The 16302-nt window shown below is 45.1% G+C and overlaps 1 protein-coding gene across 2 annotated transcripts in view; it reads left to right on the forward strand.

The window, feature by feature from the left end:
• The window catches only part of LOC138672179 (nuclease SbcCD subunit C-like), a 135018-nt gene that overhangs the window by 56762 nt on the left and 61954 nt on the right, over positions 1 to 16302 (forward strand). The window lies entirely within an intron of this gene.

The raw sequence follows: 16302 nt of genomic DNA on the forward strand, positions 1-16302 counted from the left end.
GACCGTTAAACAGATAAACCACAATGAAAACCTACAGTTTTGAATGCAACTGTTCTTAATTATGATTTTAAGGAAATGACATCAGACACCTTGTATATTTACCTTCTCACTTATGGCATCACCAAAGATAACATTTGCATATCTCCCAAAAATACAATAAAAAATATGAAAAAAAAAAAAATAAACAATGCATTTAACCCCTTAGCGACCGCCGATACGCCTTTTAACGGCGGCCGCTAAGGGTACTTAAACCACAGCGCCGTTAATTAACGGCGCTGTGGAAAAAGTGAATAGCGCCCCCCAGAGTCGGATTTTTTCCGGGGTCTCGGCTGCCGGGGGTAGCCGAGACCCCAGAGAACATGATTCGGGTTTTTTTTTACCGACCCCGCTTTTGCGATCGCCGGTAATTAACCGTTTACCGGTGATCGCAAAAAAAAAAAAAAAAAAAACGCGATCTCTTTTTAATTTCTCTGTCCTCTGATGTGCAATCAAAAGGGGTCCCAGATAGCCCCCCGATACTTACATATCTCCCCCGGTGCTCCTCGTGGCTCCCGGTGGGCGCCGCCATCTTCAAAATGGCGGGCGCATGCGCAGTGCGCCCGCCGGCCGGCACCGGGAGAATCTTTGGGGTCTCGGCTGCCGGGGGTAGCCGAGACCCCAAAGAACATGATCGGGGTCGGTTTTACGACCCCTGTTTTGCGATCACCGGTAATTAACTGTTTACCGGCGACCGCAAAAAAAAAAAAAATCAAAGTGTAATTTTCTGTCCTCTGATGTGATCGCACATCAGAGGACAGAGAAATAGGGGGATTCGGGGACCCTATTATACTTACCGGTGTCCCTGGATCCTCCTGCTGCTACTCCTGACTGCCGGGGAAAAGAAAATGGCGGGCGCATGCGCAGTGCGCCCGCCATCTATCGCCATCTGCCGGCCGACAGGAGAAGAGCAGTTGGGGCTAAAATTAGGGTTAGGGCTAGGGTTAGAGCTAGGGTTAGGGCTAGGGCTAGGGTTAGGGTTAGGGCTAGGGTTAGGGTTAGGATTAGGGCTAGGGTTAGGGCTAGGGTTAGGGTTGGGGCTAAATTTAGGGTTAGGGTTCTTTCACACTTACGTCGGTGCGGGGCCGTCGCAATGTGCCGGCCCGACATACCGACGCACGTTGTGAAAATTGTGCACAACGTGGGCAGCAGATGTAGTTTTTCAACGCATCCGCTGCCCAATCTATGTCCTGGGGAGGAGGGGGCGGAATTACGGCCACGCATGCGCGGTCAGAAATGGCGGACGCGACGTACAAAAAAACATTACATTGAACGTTTTTTGTGCCGACGGTCCGCCAAAACACAACTGATCCAGTGCACGATGGACGCGATGTGTGGCCATCCGTCACGATCCGTCGGCAATACAAATCTATCGGCAAAAAAACGCATCCTGCGGGCACATTTGGAGGATCCGTTTTTTGTCCAAAACGACGGATTGCGAAGGATGCCAAACGACGCAAGTGTGAAAGTAGCCTTAGGGCTAGGGTTAGGGTTGGGGCTAAAGTTAGGGCTAGGGTTGGGGCTAAAGTTAGGGTTAAATTTGGGGTTAGGGTTTGGATTAGAGTTGGTATTAGGGTTAGGGTTGGCATTAGGGTTACGCTTGGGATTAGGGTTAGGTTTTGGGATTAGGGTTAAGGTTAGGGTTGTGATTAGGGGTGTATTGGGATTAGGGTTAGGTTTGAGGTTAGGGTTGAGATTAGGATTAGGGGTGTGTTGGATTTAGGGTTTTGATTAGGGTTATGGTTAGGGTTGACATTAGGGTTGTTTTGGGGTAAGGGTTGTGATTATCGTTAGGGTTAGTGATTAGGATTATGGATCGGGTTGGGATTAGGGTTAGGGGTGTGTTGGGGTTAGGGTTGGAGCTAGAATTGGGGGGTTTCCACTGTTTAGTTACATCAGGGGGTCTCCAAACATGACAGTCAATTTTGCGCTCAAAAAGTCAAATGGTGCTCCCTCCCTTCTAAGCTCTGCCGTGCGCCCAAACAGTGGTTTAGCCCCACATTTGGGGCATCAGCATTCTCGAGATAAATTGGACAACAACTATTGCGGTCCAATTTCTCCTGTTACCCTTGTGAAAATAAAAACTTGGGGGCTACAATATCTTTTTTGTGGAAAAAAAATATTTTTTATTTTCACGACTCTGCATTCTAAACTTCTGTGAAGCACTTGGGCATTCAAAGTTCTCACCACACATCTAGATAAGTTCCATGGGGGGGTCTAGTTTCCAAAATGGTGTCACTTGTGGGGGGTTTCCACTGTTTAGGCACATCAGGGGCTCTCCAAACGCGACATCGCGTCCGATCTCAATTCCAGACAATTCTACATTGAAAAAGTAAAACGGCACTCCTTCTCTTCCAAGCTCTGCGGTGCGCCCAAACAGTGGTTTACCCCCACATATTGGCGTACTCAGGAGAAATTGCACTACAACTTTTGTGGTCTAATTTCTTCTGTTACCCTTGTGAAAATAAAAATTTGGGGGCAAAAAGATCATTTTTGTAGAAAAAATGCGATCTTTTATTTTCAACGTTATAAACTTCTGTGAAGCACATGGGGGTTCAAAGTGCTCACCACACATCTAGATTAGTTCCTTAAGGGGTCTCGTTTACAAAATGGTGTCACTTGTGGGGGGTTTCCACTGTTTAGGCACATCAGGGGCTCTCTAAACGTGACATGGCGTCTGATCTCAATTCCAGCCAATTCTGCATTGAAAAAGTCAAACGGCGCTCCTTCACTTCCAAGTTCTGCGGTGCGCCCAAACAGTGGTTTACGCCCACATATGGGGTATTGGCGTATTCAGGAGAAATTGCATAACAAAATTTATGGTTACATTTCTGTTTTTACACTTGTGAAAATAAAAAAAATGGTTCTGAATTAAAATGTTTGCAAAAAAAAGTTAAATGTTAATTTTTTGCTTCCAGATTGTTTCAGTTCCTGTGAAGCACGTAAAGGGTTAATAAACTTCTTGAATGTGGTTTTCAGAACCTTGAGGGGTGTAGTTTTTAGAGTGGTGTCACACTTCATTATTTTCTATCATATAGACCCCTCAAAATGACTTCAAATGTGATGTGGTCCCTAAAAAAAAAGGTATTGTAAAAATGAGAAATTGCTGGTCAACTTTTAACCCTTATAACTCCCTAACAAAAAAAAATTTTGTTTCCAAAATTGTGCTGATGTAAAGTAGACATGTGGGAAATGTTATTTATTAACTATTTTTGTGACATATCTCTCTGATTTAAGGGCATAAAAATACAAAGTTTGAAAATTGCAAAATTTTAAAATTTTTTGCCATATTTCCGTTTTTTTTTCATAAATAATTGCAAGTAATATCGAAGAAATGTTACCACTATCATGAAGTACAATATGTCACGAAAAAACAAACTCAGAATCAGCGGGATCCGTTGAAGCGTTCCAGAGTTATAACCTCATAAAGTGACAGTGGTCAGAATTGCAAAAATTGGCTCGGTCATTAAGTACCAAATTGGCTCTGTCACTAAGGGGTTAAAAAAGAAACTAAATCATTACTTTTGTAGACAGTCATGTAAGTATATAGTTTTAAGAATAGAAAATAAATAAATGAATAAATATATATATATCTATGTACCGTAGATAGTACATATGCTACTCAAGAAAGAGGAGATAAAATAGCTTGATTAGCTGCCTCGACCAATATACTAAGATTCCATAGCAAAAGTGTACATATTAATTTACAAGCAGGGTTGCCAACTTGATTTTCTTTTCTGGACAGCTTCTCAAAAAATTACAAACAAACATTGAGATTACGAGTAATACATGTCTAAAAACCATAAATCCTATATGAACACATTAGGTGCATTCATGAAAAACTGTAAATTGGTGATAAATACAGTCGTAAAAATCTGTACATGTCTTTCCAGCTTCAAAAATTACTTTTTTTTTACCTACAGAGGAAAAAAAAAGCCCTATTTTCCAAATCATACGCCCATGTCGGACTCCCTCCCTTTGATGTGGGCTCCGGCGGTCAGCCCACATCTTTCCCGACCTCCCATAGGGGTGGAGCCGCATATTCATCACTGTAATGGGCGGCACCACGTGACCGCTCATACAGGAGAAGCTGCGTCGAGGAGAAGAAGCAGCGAGGGAGCCGGGTAAGTATTTTATTAACAGCGGGGGGGGGGTGCACAGGTGGTGGGAGGGGGTTGGGGACAGGGATCTTTTTTTTAAACACCAAAAAAAAAAAAAAAAAAGATTTTTCATATCTTCTCTCCAGCGAACGCTGCTGGAGAGAAGATATGAATCGCGGCTTCAGCACCAGATGCAGGTGACAGCGCTTAAATGTAGCGCTGTCTCCTGCACGGTGCGTGTGGTACCCAGTCGGCACACGGGCGGCACACGGATGCCGCACGTGTGCCACACTGATGTGCCTCGTGAGCACACGGACACGGATAATTCCGGTACCAATTTTTCCGGTACCGGAATTATCTGGACGTGTGAGACTGGCCTCATGTAGAGAGCCGATTGGACAAGTACAGCTTCAAGTCTCCCATGGAGACTATCGAAGGAACTAAAAAGTAAAAAAAAATGTTTTTAAAAATATTAAAAAAATTAAAAAATATAAAAGTTCAAATCACCCCCTTTCGCACCATTCAAAATAAAACAATGAAAAAAATCAAATATATGAGTATTTGGTATCGCCGCGTTCAGAATCACCCAAACTATCAATATATAGAAAGAACTAATCCAATCGGTAAACGGCATAGAGAGAAAAAAATTGAAAAGGCGGAATTTTTTTTTTGGTCACTGCAACATTGCAATAAAATACAAAAGATCATATCTGCACCAAAATGGTATCAATAAAAGCATCAGATCGGTGCACAAAATATAAGCCCTCACCTAGCCCCAGATCCCAAAAAATGGAGAAGCTATGGGTCTCAGAAAGTTTTTTTTTTTTTTTTAACAAACTTTGCAATTTTTTTTCACCACTTAAGTAAAAGTGAACTTAAACATGTTTGGTGTCTATGAACTTGTAATGACCTGGAGAATTATAATGGCAGGTCAGTTTTAGCATTTAGTCAACCTAGTAAAAAACCCAAATACAAAACAAGTGTGGGATTGCACTTTTTTGCAATTTCACCACACTTGAAATTTTTTTCCCGTTTTCTATTACATGACATGGTAAAACCGATTTGTTCTCCAAAACACAAGCTCTCACATGGCCATTTTGACAAAAAAAAAAGTTATGGCTTTGGGAAGAAGGGGAGCAAAAAATGAAAATGCAAAACCAAAAATACCCCCGGTCATTAAGGGGTTAAAGGGAATTTGTCAGCAAGTATTGCTACCTCATCTGAGAGCAGCATGATGTGGGCAAAGAGACCTTGAATACAACAATGCATCATTTAGTTTACTGTGTGCAGTTGTTCTCACACAATCAGAGCTTTTGGATTTAGCAATGCAGCAGAGCTGAGAAAGTTAACCCCACCCACACCAGGCTATGTATGTACATAGCTATAGACAGTGAGGTGCTTATCACAGAAGTGGGCAGAGTTGGACTACATCTCACATGCTGCTGTAGCTTTTGAAGTCCATGCAATGAATCACTTGGTAACTAATTCTATTGTCTAAGTAAACAACACCACACAGCTGGACTTTTTTTTTTTAGAAATAAAAGTGTAGCATTATAACGATCATTTGTGTGCACATTTTTATTATTATATCATAATAGAACAAGTTTAGTACAAGTGCATCAAAAGAAAATTAGAAAAAAATTACGGATATCAAAAAAAGGCAACGTAAATGAAAAATTTAGTTACTTACTGATAATGATATTTCTCTGAGCCCATGACGGCACCAGGAGGGGATCCGCCCATCAGGCACAGGAAACCTACAGATAAAAAGGCGGTACCTCTTTCCCCCATCAGTTGTTTACAGAGCACTAGAGAAACTTCAGATTAACCCCTTAGTGACAGAGACAATTTGGTACTTAATGACCGAGCCAATTTTTACCATTCTGACCACTGTCACTTTATGAGGTTATAACTCTGGAACGCTTTAACGGATCCCGCTGATTCTGAGATTGTTTTTTCGTGACATATTGTACTTCATGATAGTGGTAACATTTCTTCGATATTACTTAGGATTATTTATGAAAAAAAACGGAAATATGGCGAAAATTTTTAAAATTTTGCAATTTTCAAACTTTGTATTTTTATGCCCTTAAATCAGAGAGATATGTCACAAAAATAGTTACTAAATAACATTTCCCACATGTCTACTTTACATCAGCACAATTTTGGAAACAAAAAAGTTTTTGTTAGGGAGTTATAAGGGTTAAAAGTTGACCAGCAATTTCTCATTTTTACAACACCATTTTTTTTTAGGGACCACATCACATTTGAAGTCATTTTGAGGGGTCTGATAGAAAATAACCAAGTGTGACACCATTCTGAAAACTGCACCCCTCAAGGTGCTCAAAACCACATTCAAGAAGTTTATTAACCCTTTACGTGCTTCACAGGAACTGAAACAATGTGGAAGGAAAAAATGAACATTTAACTTTTTTTTGCAAACATTTTAATTCAGAACCATTTTTTCTTATTTTTACATGTATAAAAACAGAAATGTAACCACAAATTTTGTTATGCAATTTCTCCTGAACACACTGATACCCCATATGTGGGGGTAAACCACTTTTTGAGAGCACCACAGAGCTTGGAAGTGAAGGAGCGCCGTTTGACTTTTTCAATGCAGAATTGGCTGGAATTGAGATTGGATGCCATGTCACGTTTAGAGAACCCCTGATGTGCCTAAACAGTGGAAACTCCCCACAAGTGACACCCTTTTGGAAACTAGACCCCTTAAGGAACTTATCTAGATGTGTGGTGAGCACTTTGAACCCCCAAGTGCTTCACAGAAGTTTATAACATAGAGCCGTGAAAATAAAAAATCGCATTTGTTTACACAAAAATGATCTTTTCGCCCACAAATTCTTATTTTCACAAGGGTAACAGGAGAAATTAGATTACAAAAGTTGTTGTTCAATTTCTCCTGAATACGTCGATACCCCATATGTGGGGGTAAACCACTGTTTGGGCGAACAGCAGAGCTTGGAACAGAAGGAGTGCCGTTTTACTTTTTCAAAGTAGAATTGGCAGGAATTGAGATCGGACGCCATGTCGCGTTTGGAGAGCCCCTGATGTGCCTAAACAGTAGAAATCCCCCCCAAGTGACCCCATTTTGGAAACTAGACCCTCCCATGGAACTTATCTACATGTGTGGTGAGAACTTTGAATGCCCAAGTGCTTCACAGAAGTTTATAATGCAGAGTCGTGAAAATAAAAAAAACATTTTTTCCACAAAAAAGATATTTAAGCCCCCAAGATTTTATTTTCACAAGGGTAACAAGAGAAATTGGACCCCAAATGTTGTTGTCCAATCTGTCCTGAGTAGGCTGGTACCCAATATGTGGGGGTAAACCACTGTTTGGGCGCACAGCAGAGCTCGGAAGGAAGGCGCGCCGTTTTGGAATGCAGACTTTGATAGAATGGTCTGCGGGCGTTATGTTGCGTTTGCAGAGCCCCTGATGTACCTAAACAGTAGAAACCCCCCACAAGTGACCCCATTTTGGAAACTAGACCCCCCAAGGAACTTATCTAGATGTGTGGTGAGAACTTTGAATGCCAAAGTGCTTCACAGAAGTTTAGAATGCAGAGTCGTGAAAATAAAAAATATTTTTTTTTCCACAAAAAAGATATTGTAGCCCCCAAGTTTTTATTTTCACAAGGGTAACAGGAGAAATAGGAGCCCAAAAGTTGTTGTTCAATTTATCCCGAGTACGCTGATGCCCCATATGTGGGGGTAACCCACTGTTTGGGCGCACAGCAGAGCTCAGAAGGGAGGGAGCACCATTTGACTTTTTGAGCGCAAAATTGGCTGTCGTGTTTGGAGACCCCCTGATGTACCTAAACAGTGGAAACCCCCCCAATTCTAACTCCAACCCTAACCCCAACACACCCCTAACCCTAATCCCAACCCGATCCATAATCCTAATCACAACCCTAACGATAATCACAACCCTAACCCAAAACAACCCTAATGTCAACCCTAACCATAACCCTAATCAAAACCCTAAATCCAACACACCCCTAATCCTAATCTCAACCCTAACCTCAAACCTAACCCTAATCCCAAAACACCCCTAATCCCAACCCTTTCCTTAACCCTAATCCCAAACCTAACCCTAATCCCAAGCATAACCCTAATGCCAACCCTAACCCTAATACCAACCCTAATCCAAACCCTAACCCTAATCCCAACTCTAACCCTAACTTTAGCCGCAACCCTAGCCCTAACTTTAGCCCCAACCCTAACCCTAGCCCTAACTTTAGCTCCAACCCTAACCCTAGCTTAGCCCCAACCCTAACCCTAGCCCTAAGGCATCGTTTGGCATCCATCGCAATCCGTCGTTTTGGACAAAAAATGGATCCTGCAAATGTGCCCGGAGGATGCGTTTTTTGCCCATACACTTGTATTGCCGACGGATCGCCACATGTCGCGTCCGTCGTGCACTGGATCAGTTGTATTTTGGCGGACCGTCGGCACAAAAAAAGTTCAATGGAACATTTTTTTGTACGCCACGTCCGCCATTTCCGACCGCACATGCGTGGCCGTAACTCCGCCCCCTCCTCTCCAGGACATAGATTGGGCAGCGGATGCGTTGAAAAACTGCATCCGCTGCCCACGTTGTGCACAATTTTCACAACGTGAGTCGGTATGTCGGGCCGACGCATTGCGACGGCCCCGTACCGACGCAAGTGTGAAAGAAGCCTAACCCTAAATTTAGCCCCAACCCTAACCCTATATTTAACCCCAACCCTAACCCTGAATTTTGCCCCAACCCTAACCCTAACCCTAAATTTAGCCCCAACCCTAACCCTAAATTTAGCCCCAACGCTAACCCTAAATTTAGCCCCAAACTTAACCCTAATTTTAGCCCCAACTGCTTTCTCCTGCCGGCCGACAGATGGCGACAGATGGCGGGCGCACTGCGCATGCGCCCGCCATTTTGTTTCCCAAAGAAGACGCCAGCGGGCAGGAGGACCCAGGGACACCGGTGAGTATAATAGGGTCCCCGAATCCCCTTATTTCCCTGTCCTCTGATGTGCGATTACATCAGAGGACAGAGAATTACACATCGCTTTCCTTTTTTTTTTTTTTGGCGACCGCCGGTAAACAGTTAATTACCGGCGATCGCACAACAGGGGTCGGTAAAACCGACCCCGATCATGTTCTTTGGGGTCATTTTTTTGCTGGAAAAAGATGGCGGCGCCCATCGGGAGCCACAAGGAGCACCGGGGGTACAGGTGAGTATCGGGGGGCTATCCCATTTCTCTGTCCTCTGATGTGCGATCACATCGGAGGACAGAGAAATTAAAAGGGAAATTGCGTTTTTGTTTTTTTTGCGATCGCCGGTAAATGGTTAATTACCGGCGATCGCAAAAGCGGGGTCGGTAAAAACCGACCCGAATCATGTTCTCTGGGGTCTCGGCTACCTCCGGCAGTCGAGACCCCGGAGAAAATTGGACTCTGGGGGGCGCTATTTACTTTTTCCACAGCGCCGTTAATTAACGGTGCTGTGGTTTAAGTACCCTTAACTGCCGCCGTTAAAAGGCATATCGGCGGTCGTTAAGGGGTTATTAACATAACTAACAGAAAAAATATTTATCATTACTATGAAGCTTAATGGATACACAACGTGGCAACCACAAACATAATATCAAGTAAACTAAGTGTGCACACCCACACGTGAAGGGTGGAAATGTATGGGTGCCGTCATGGGCTCAGAGAAATACCATTATTGGTAAGTAACTACATTTTCTCCTTCACCCATGACGGCACCACGGACAGAATTGCAGAGATTTGTGCATTAGGGGGAAGACCACCAGCCAATAATGGTTAAAGAATGTAAAGGGGGAAGACCAAGTGGGGGTTCTACATATCTGTTCTTTCGAGGTGTTGGCTCCTTCTGCCCAGGAAGTCGCCATTGCTTTTGTTGAGTGGGCCTTTATTTTCTCCGGGATGACCGCCTCACACGAGGAGTATGACCAGGTGATGGCATCCTTATCCATCTTGCCAGTGTGCCCTTAGAAGCTTTTTGCCCCGTTCGAGGACCCTAAAAGTACAGAAAGAGAGACCTATCCTTCCTACACTCTCGTATGGCAGCTAGGTATTGGATCAGGCACCTTCTGACATCTAGTGTATGTAATACTTTTCCTTCCCTATTTTCGGGTTTGGGACAGAAAGAAGGGAGGGAGATCTCCTGAGATCTATGGAAATGCAACACCACTTTCGTTAGCTAGGCATGGTCAGTCTTAAGAATAACCCCGTCCGTGAAGATTTGCGTGAAAGGAGGGCTGGCCGACCATGCCTGAATGTCACTGACCCTACCCATTCGAGAGCTACTAGAAGTGACGTTTTAAAGGACAGGAGTATCAGCAAAGCCTCTGTCAGGGGTTCGAAAGGAGGTTTAGTTAGGGCCTTCTAAGGACCAAGTTTAAATCCCCAGGAGCAGTAATCCGAGAAAGCAATGGGTCTAGACTTGGCCAATGTTTTGATGAACCTGGATATCCACCGATTGCTAGCCTGGTTGTGATTATACAGGGCCCCTAAAGCAGCAACTTGAACTTTTAAAGTACTTGTAGCTAGCCCCTGTTCAAACCTCTCTGCAGAAACTCCAAAATGGCTGTTAGAGGAACCCCCTTCTAAGTTTTGAACCTGAAAGAAACTTCCTCCAGATTTTCTCATATGGTTTGGTGGTTACAGGTTTCCTACTTTGTAGCAATGTAGAGATTACATTTGGTGAAAGCCCCCTATTACTCAGGAGAGCCCTCACAAATTCCAGGCTCAGAAGGGACTATTAAGATCACGTTTGCCCTGTCTTCCTGAATTTCTTTCAGAACTGCCGGAATTAGGGCAATCGGGGGAAAAACATACGCTAGAAGGTGGTCCCCTGGAATCATGAAGGCATCCAACGCAATTTGGTTCCCTTTGGGGTCTATTGAGCAGAAAGCATCTACCTTCTTATTCTGACTGTTGGTGCTTAGATCTTGGGTGGACGACCCCACCTTCTGCAATCTGATCGAATACCGCCTGATTCAATTCCCCTCACCCTGTCTCAGCTGGGTACTGGGTGATATAAGTAAGCTACCACAACTCGGTCATCTGAGAATACTCTTACATGGTGACCCTGAAGAGTGTTCAAGAAATCTAGGAGGGCAAACTTCACTGCCAATAGTTCCTTCATGTTTGAGGATATTGATCTTAAGTCTTCTGTCCAGACCCTTTGAGCTATCTGGTCATTCAGGTGAGCCCCCCAACCCCTGGGGCTTGCGTGTGTGGTCAGGACCTGAGAGATTGGAGTAACCCAGGGAATGTCTCGGGTTAAAGGGAAACTGTCACCCCCAAAATCAAAGGTGAGCTAAGCCCACCAGCACCAGGGGCTTATCTACAGCATTCTGTAATGCTGTAGATAAGCCCCCGATGTATCCTGAAAGATGAGAAAAAGAGGTTAGATTATACTCAACCAGGGGCGGTCCCGGTACGATGGGTGTCGTGGTCCGGTCCGGGGCCAAACATTTTCTTACAATGATGTCCTCTTCTTGTATTGACGCTGCGGCTCCGGCGCAGGCGTACTTTGCCTTGTGGAGGGCAGAGCAAAGTACTGCAGTGCGCAAGCACCAGGCCTTTCTGACCTTTCCCGGTGCCTGCGCACTGCAGTTCTTTGCTCTGCCCTCAACAGGTCTATGCGGGCCTGCCGGGGGTCTGTGCGGACCTGCCGGGGGTCTGTGCGGGTTGCCGGGGTCTGAGCGGGCTGCTGGGGGTCTGTGCAGGCCTCCCGGGGCTCTGTGTGGGCTGCCGGGGGTCTGTGCGGGCTGCCGGGGGTCTGTGCAGGCCTGCCAGGGCTCTGTGCGGCCTGTTGGGGCTCTGTGCGGCCTGTTGGGGGTCTGTGCGGCCTGCCGGGGGTCTGTGTGGCCTGCCGGGGGTCTGTGCATGTGTGCAGGCATCGTCTGATGGGACTACAAGTCCCATCGGACGATTCCTGCTACAGTGACAGTGATTGACACATTAGCCAATGATGGGACAGTAGTAGTCCCATCATCCGGCTAATGTGTTGAATGTAAAAAAAAAAAAATACTACATACATACTACATACATACATACTATATACTTACTATATACACACATACTACATACATACTACATACTACATACATACTACATACATACTACATACAATACATTCATACATTACATACAATACATACATATAGACATACAGTACATTAAACATCGATTAAATACTCACCATTACTTGTCATTTTGATCCCCGAAGCCAGTGTCATCTGTAAAAAATATTAAAATAATAAACAACCAATATACTCCCTGATCTGCAGAAATCCACGAGTGTCCCACGACGATCGCCCATGGAGAACGGCAGCATCAGCTGATGCGACCACTCTCCAGGGGCTCCAGGAATCCAATGAAGGGAGGAAGGTATCCTTCCGCACTGTATTCCTCCACCGCTGTAAAAAAATAGTCCCTAGTCTCACTTTTGGCATTGCTGTGTGAGAAATTTTCACACGCAGCAATTGCCATAAAGTGAGACTTTGAACTATAGTAACCTCAGTGATGCACTGCACTCGATATTAATTGGACTACGGCGGACAGGTAGTATACGGTTTATTATTTTATGTTTTTTGCAGGCGCTGAAGTATGGTAAGTATGGTTAAATGAAGAATATTTAAATACATTTTTCCTAATGTGTGTGTGTTTTATTAACCCTTTATTACTATTGGATTAATAATGGATAGGCGTCTTACAGATGCACCATTTCTGGGGCGGCTGCGGACTGGTATTTGTAGCCAGGGGGGGCAATATCCATGGCCCCTCTCTAGGCTATGAATATCAGCCCACAGCTATCTGCGTAGCCTTTCTGGCTATAAAATATAGGGGGACCCCACAACATTTTTTGGGGAGGTCCCCCTATTTGAATAGCCAGTAAGGGCTATGCAGACAGCTGCGGGCTGATATTCATAGCAGGCTACAAATATTGGCCCCCGGCCATCAGCTTTCCCCCTCTGGCGCAGAAAATTGCGCAGGAGCCCACGCCTTTTTTCCATTTTTTTATTTTTATTAAATGCTCATTAAGGCCTCTTTCACACTTGCATCGGTACGGGTCAGTCGCTATGCGTCGGGCCGACGTACCTACGCACGTTGTGAAATTTGTGCACGATGTGGGCAGCAGATGCCCATTCTGAAATCCGGGGAGGAGGGGGCGGAGTTTCAGCTGCGCATGCGCGGTAGAAAATGGCGGAAGCAATGGACAATAAAAGTTCACTTGAATGTTTTTTCGTGCCGACAGTCCGCCAAAACACGATGGATCCGTTGCACGACGGACGCAACGTGTGGCCATCCGTCGTGATCCGTCACTAATACAAGTCTATGGGTAAAAACGCATCCTGCAAGCACATTTGCAGGATCCGTTTTTTCCCAAAACGACGGATTGCGACTGATTGCTAAAAATGCAAGTGTGAAAGTAGCCTTATAAACATCGGCATTTCTATTATATATCTATGGATATATCTATCTATAGATATATTTATAGATAGATATATCTATAGATACATAGATGTATCTATCCATATATCTGGCTGCTTTCACACATCAAGTTTTTGCCGTCAGGCACAATCCGGCGAGTTTTGAAAAAAACGGATCTGGCGGTAAAAAACAGATCCGGCGGAAAAAAACGGGTCCGACGGAATCCGTCTGGCTCCTGCAGTGCATCACTGAGATTACTATAGTTCAAAGTCTCACTTTATGGCAATTGCTGCGTGGGAAAATTTCTCACACAGCAATGCCAAAAGTGAGACTAGGGACTATTTTTTTTTACAGCGGTCGAGGAATACAGTGCGGAAGGATACCTTCCTCCCGTCATTGTGTTCCTGGAGCCCCTGGAGAGCAGTCGCATCAGCTGATACTGCCGTTCTCCATGGGAGATCGTCGTGGGACACTCGTGGCTTTCTGATTTTAATATTTTTTACAGGTGACACTGGCTTCGGGGATCAAAATGACAAGTAATGGTGAGTGTGTAACCTATGTTTAATGTACTGTATGTCTATATGTATGTATTGCATGTAATGTATGAATGTATTGTATGTAATGTATGACCGTACTGTATGTAGTATGTATGTAGTATGTATGTATGTAGTATGTGTTGTTGTTTTTTTTACATTCAACACATTAGCCGGATGGGACTACTACTACTACATTGGCTAATGTGTCAATCACTGTCACTGTAGCAGGCATCATCCGATGGGACTTATAGTCCCATTGGACGATGCCTGCACACACGCACAGAGCCCCGGCAGCCCGCACAGAGCCCCGGCAGGCCCGCACAGACCCCCGGCAGCCTGCACAGACCCCGGCAGGCCCGTACAGACCCCCAGCAGCCCGCACAGGCCCCTGGCAGCCTGCACAGACCCCCAGCAGCCCACACAGACCCCCAAGAGGCCAGTACAGATCCCCGGCAGGCCCGCACAGACCCCGCCCACAGACACGCACAGTGTCCACCCACGCACTGCCCACACTCTTCCCACCTCCAGAACAGGATGTAGAAGGACAGAAAGGGCTTATTTATATTTTTGATATTTGTATCCCCCTGACTTGCATTGGTATCGGGCATCGGTATCGGCGATATCCGATATTTTTTGGATATTGGCCGATCCAATCTGATACCGATACTTCTGGATATCGGAAGGTATCGCTCAACCCTACTCATGGCTATGGGGAAGCCAGCCAGGGCCCTTTTTAGAAGCAGTGTCCTTAGTGCTTCCTGTGTTTAAAAAAAGGCTTCTGGCCCCTGCGTCTAATGCACAGTCTAAGACGCCTGCGTGCCTTCCAGGTGTTTTCTTTCTGGATGTGTCAATTCCTCTTATTATGACCACAGGTACATTATTCTATTGATATATGATATGGGCACTTTTTACTAACATTCCTTCCATGATCCTGTATTAGGGCAATACTATCTATAAGCAAAAGATCTAGTTTCCTAGTGCCTATACATTATATTCGTTTTGGCTGCTGTTTTTTCGTCACATTTACAACATAATAATATGATTGGATGCAGTATAATTAATATATTGATATATTAACACAAGCATATCTCATGAGCTCCCATTTGATAGCTGTGCATTAGCTGCCTGTAGTTTCTCTGATATCATGTCCCATAATACTATTATAATCCATGATTCTATATTGTACTATTAACTGCTAATATTTATGAAACTGGTAATTTTACCAAAATTTATGATCCTTGCTCCATTTTTTTTTTGCATTTTTGTAATGCCCTCCATAGCCGCCTCACCTGGAGGTGAGGCACACGCACACCCTGACTGGATTACCAAGTCATGTACTGCGGTGCCGCCGTGTCCTAGGAGTGAGCCACGCGTGTGCCCTGACCGGATTACCCAGTCATGCACCGCCGCCATTTGCATCATAGGGGTCCGCCCACGCTGTGCATGTGCACCCACTCCCGGAAGTGCAGGAAGTGCGTCTGCCAATCCCAGTCCCTCATCGGCTGCTTGTACCCGGGCTGAAGAATATTCTGGGAGAGGGAGTATGCAGCGATCCTCTTCTCTGCTGCCTCTCCCCATACACCCTAAAGGCCCACTGACCTCATTGGTGGCGCCTCAGGATACCGCATCGGCCATGGCAGGGGACCGCTGCCAGGATTGGTCTACCCGGGCCTGGCATCCCATGGTCTCAGCCCCAACGGCTGCTTGCACCCGGGCTGGAGAAGATTCCGTGAGAGGCAGCATGCAGTGATCCTCTTCTCTGCTGTTTTTTCCCACACACCCTAAAGGCCGACTGACCTCAGCGGTGGCGCCTCAGGATATCGCACTAGCCAAAGCAGGGAATGCCTGCTGCCTGGATCGCTCTGGCCGGGCCTGTCATCCCATGACGATCCTCAGGTATGTTCCTTGTACGCCGACTGTAGGTTCGTCATTAGGGACAGGAAACCAAGTGATGCGGGAGAGAGGTACCGCCCTTTATATCTGTAGGTTTCCTGTCCCTGATGGGAGGATCCCCTTATGGGTGAAGGAGAAACACATTGTTCCTGTGCTGAGATAATCTTATAAATGTGCCAATGCTGTGTATTGTGTAATGCAGTGGTCCCCAACTCCAGGCCTTGAGGGCCGCCAACAGTGCAGGTTTTCAGGATTTCTTTAGTATTGC

Source organism: Ranitomeya imitator, chromosome 3 (genome assembly GCF_032444005.1).
Source record: "Ranitomeya imitator isolate aRanImi1 chromosome 3, aRanImi1.pri, whole genome shotgun sequence".
Lineage (NCBI taxonomy): Eukaryota > Metazoa > Chordata > Amphibia > Anura > Dendrobatidae > Ranitomeya > Ranitomeya imitator.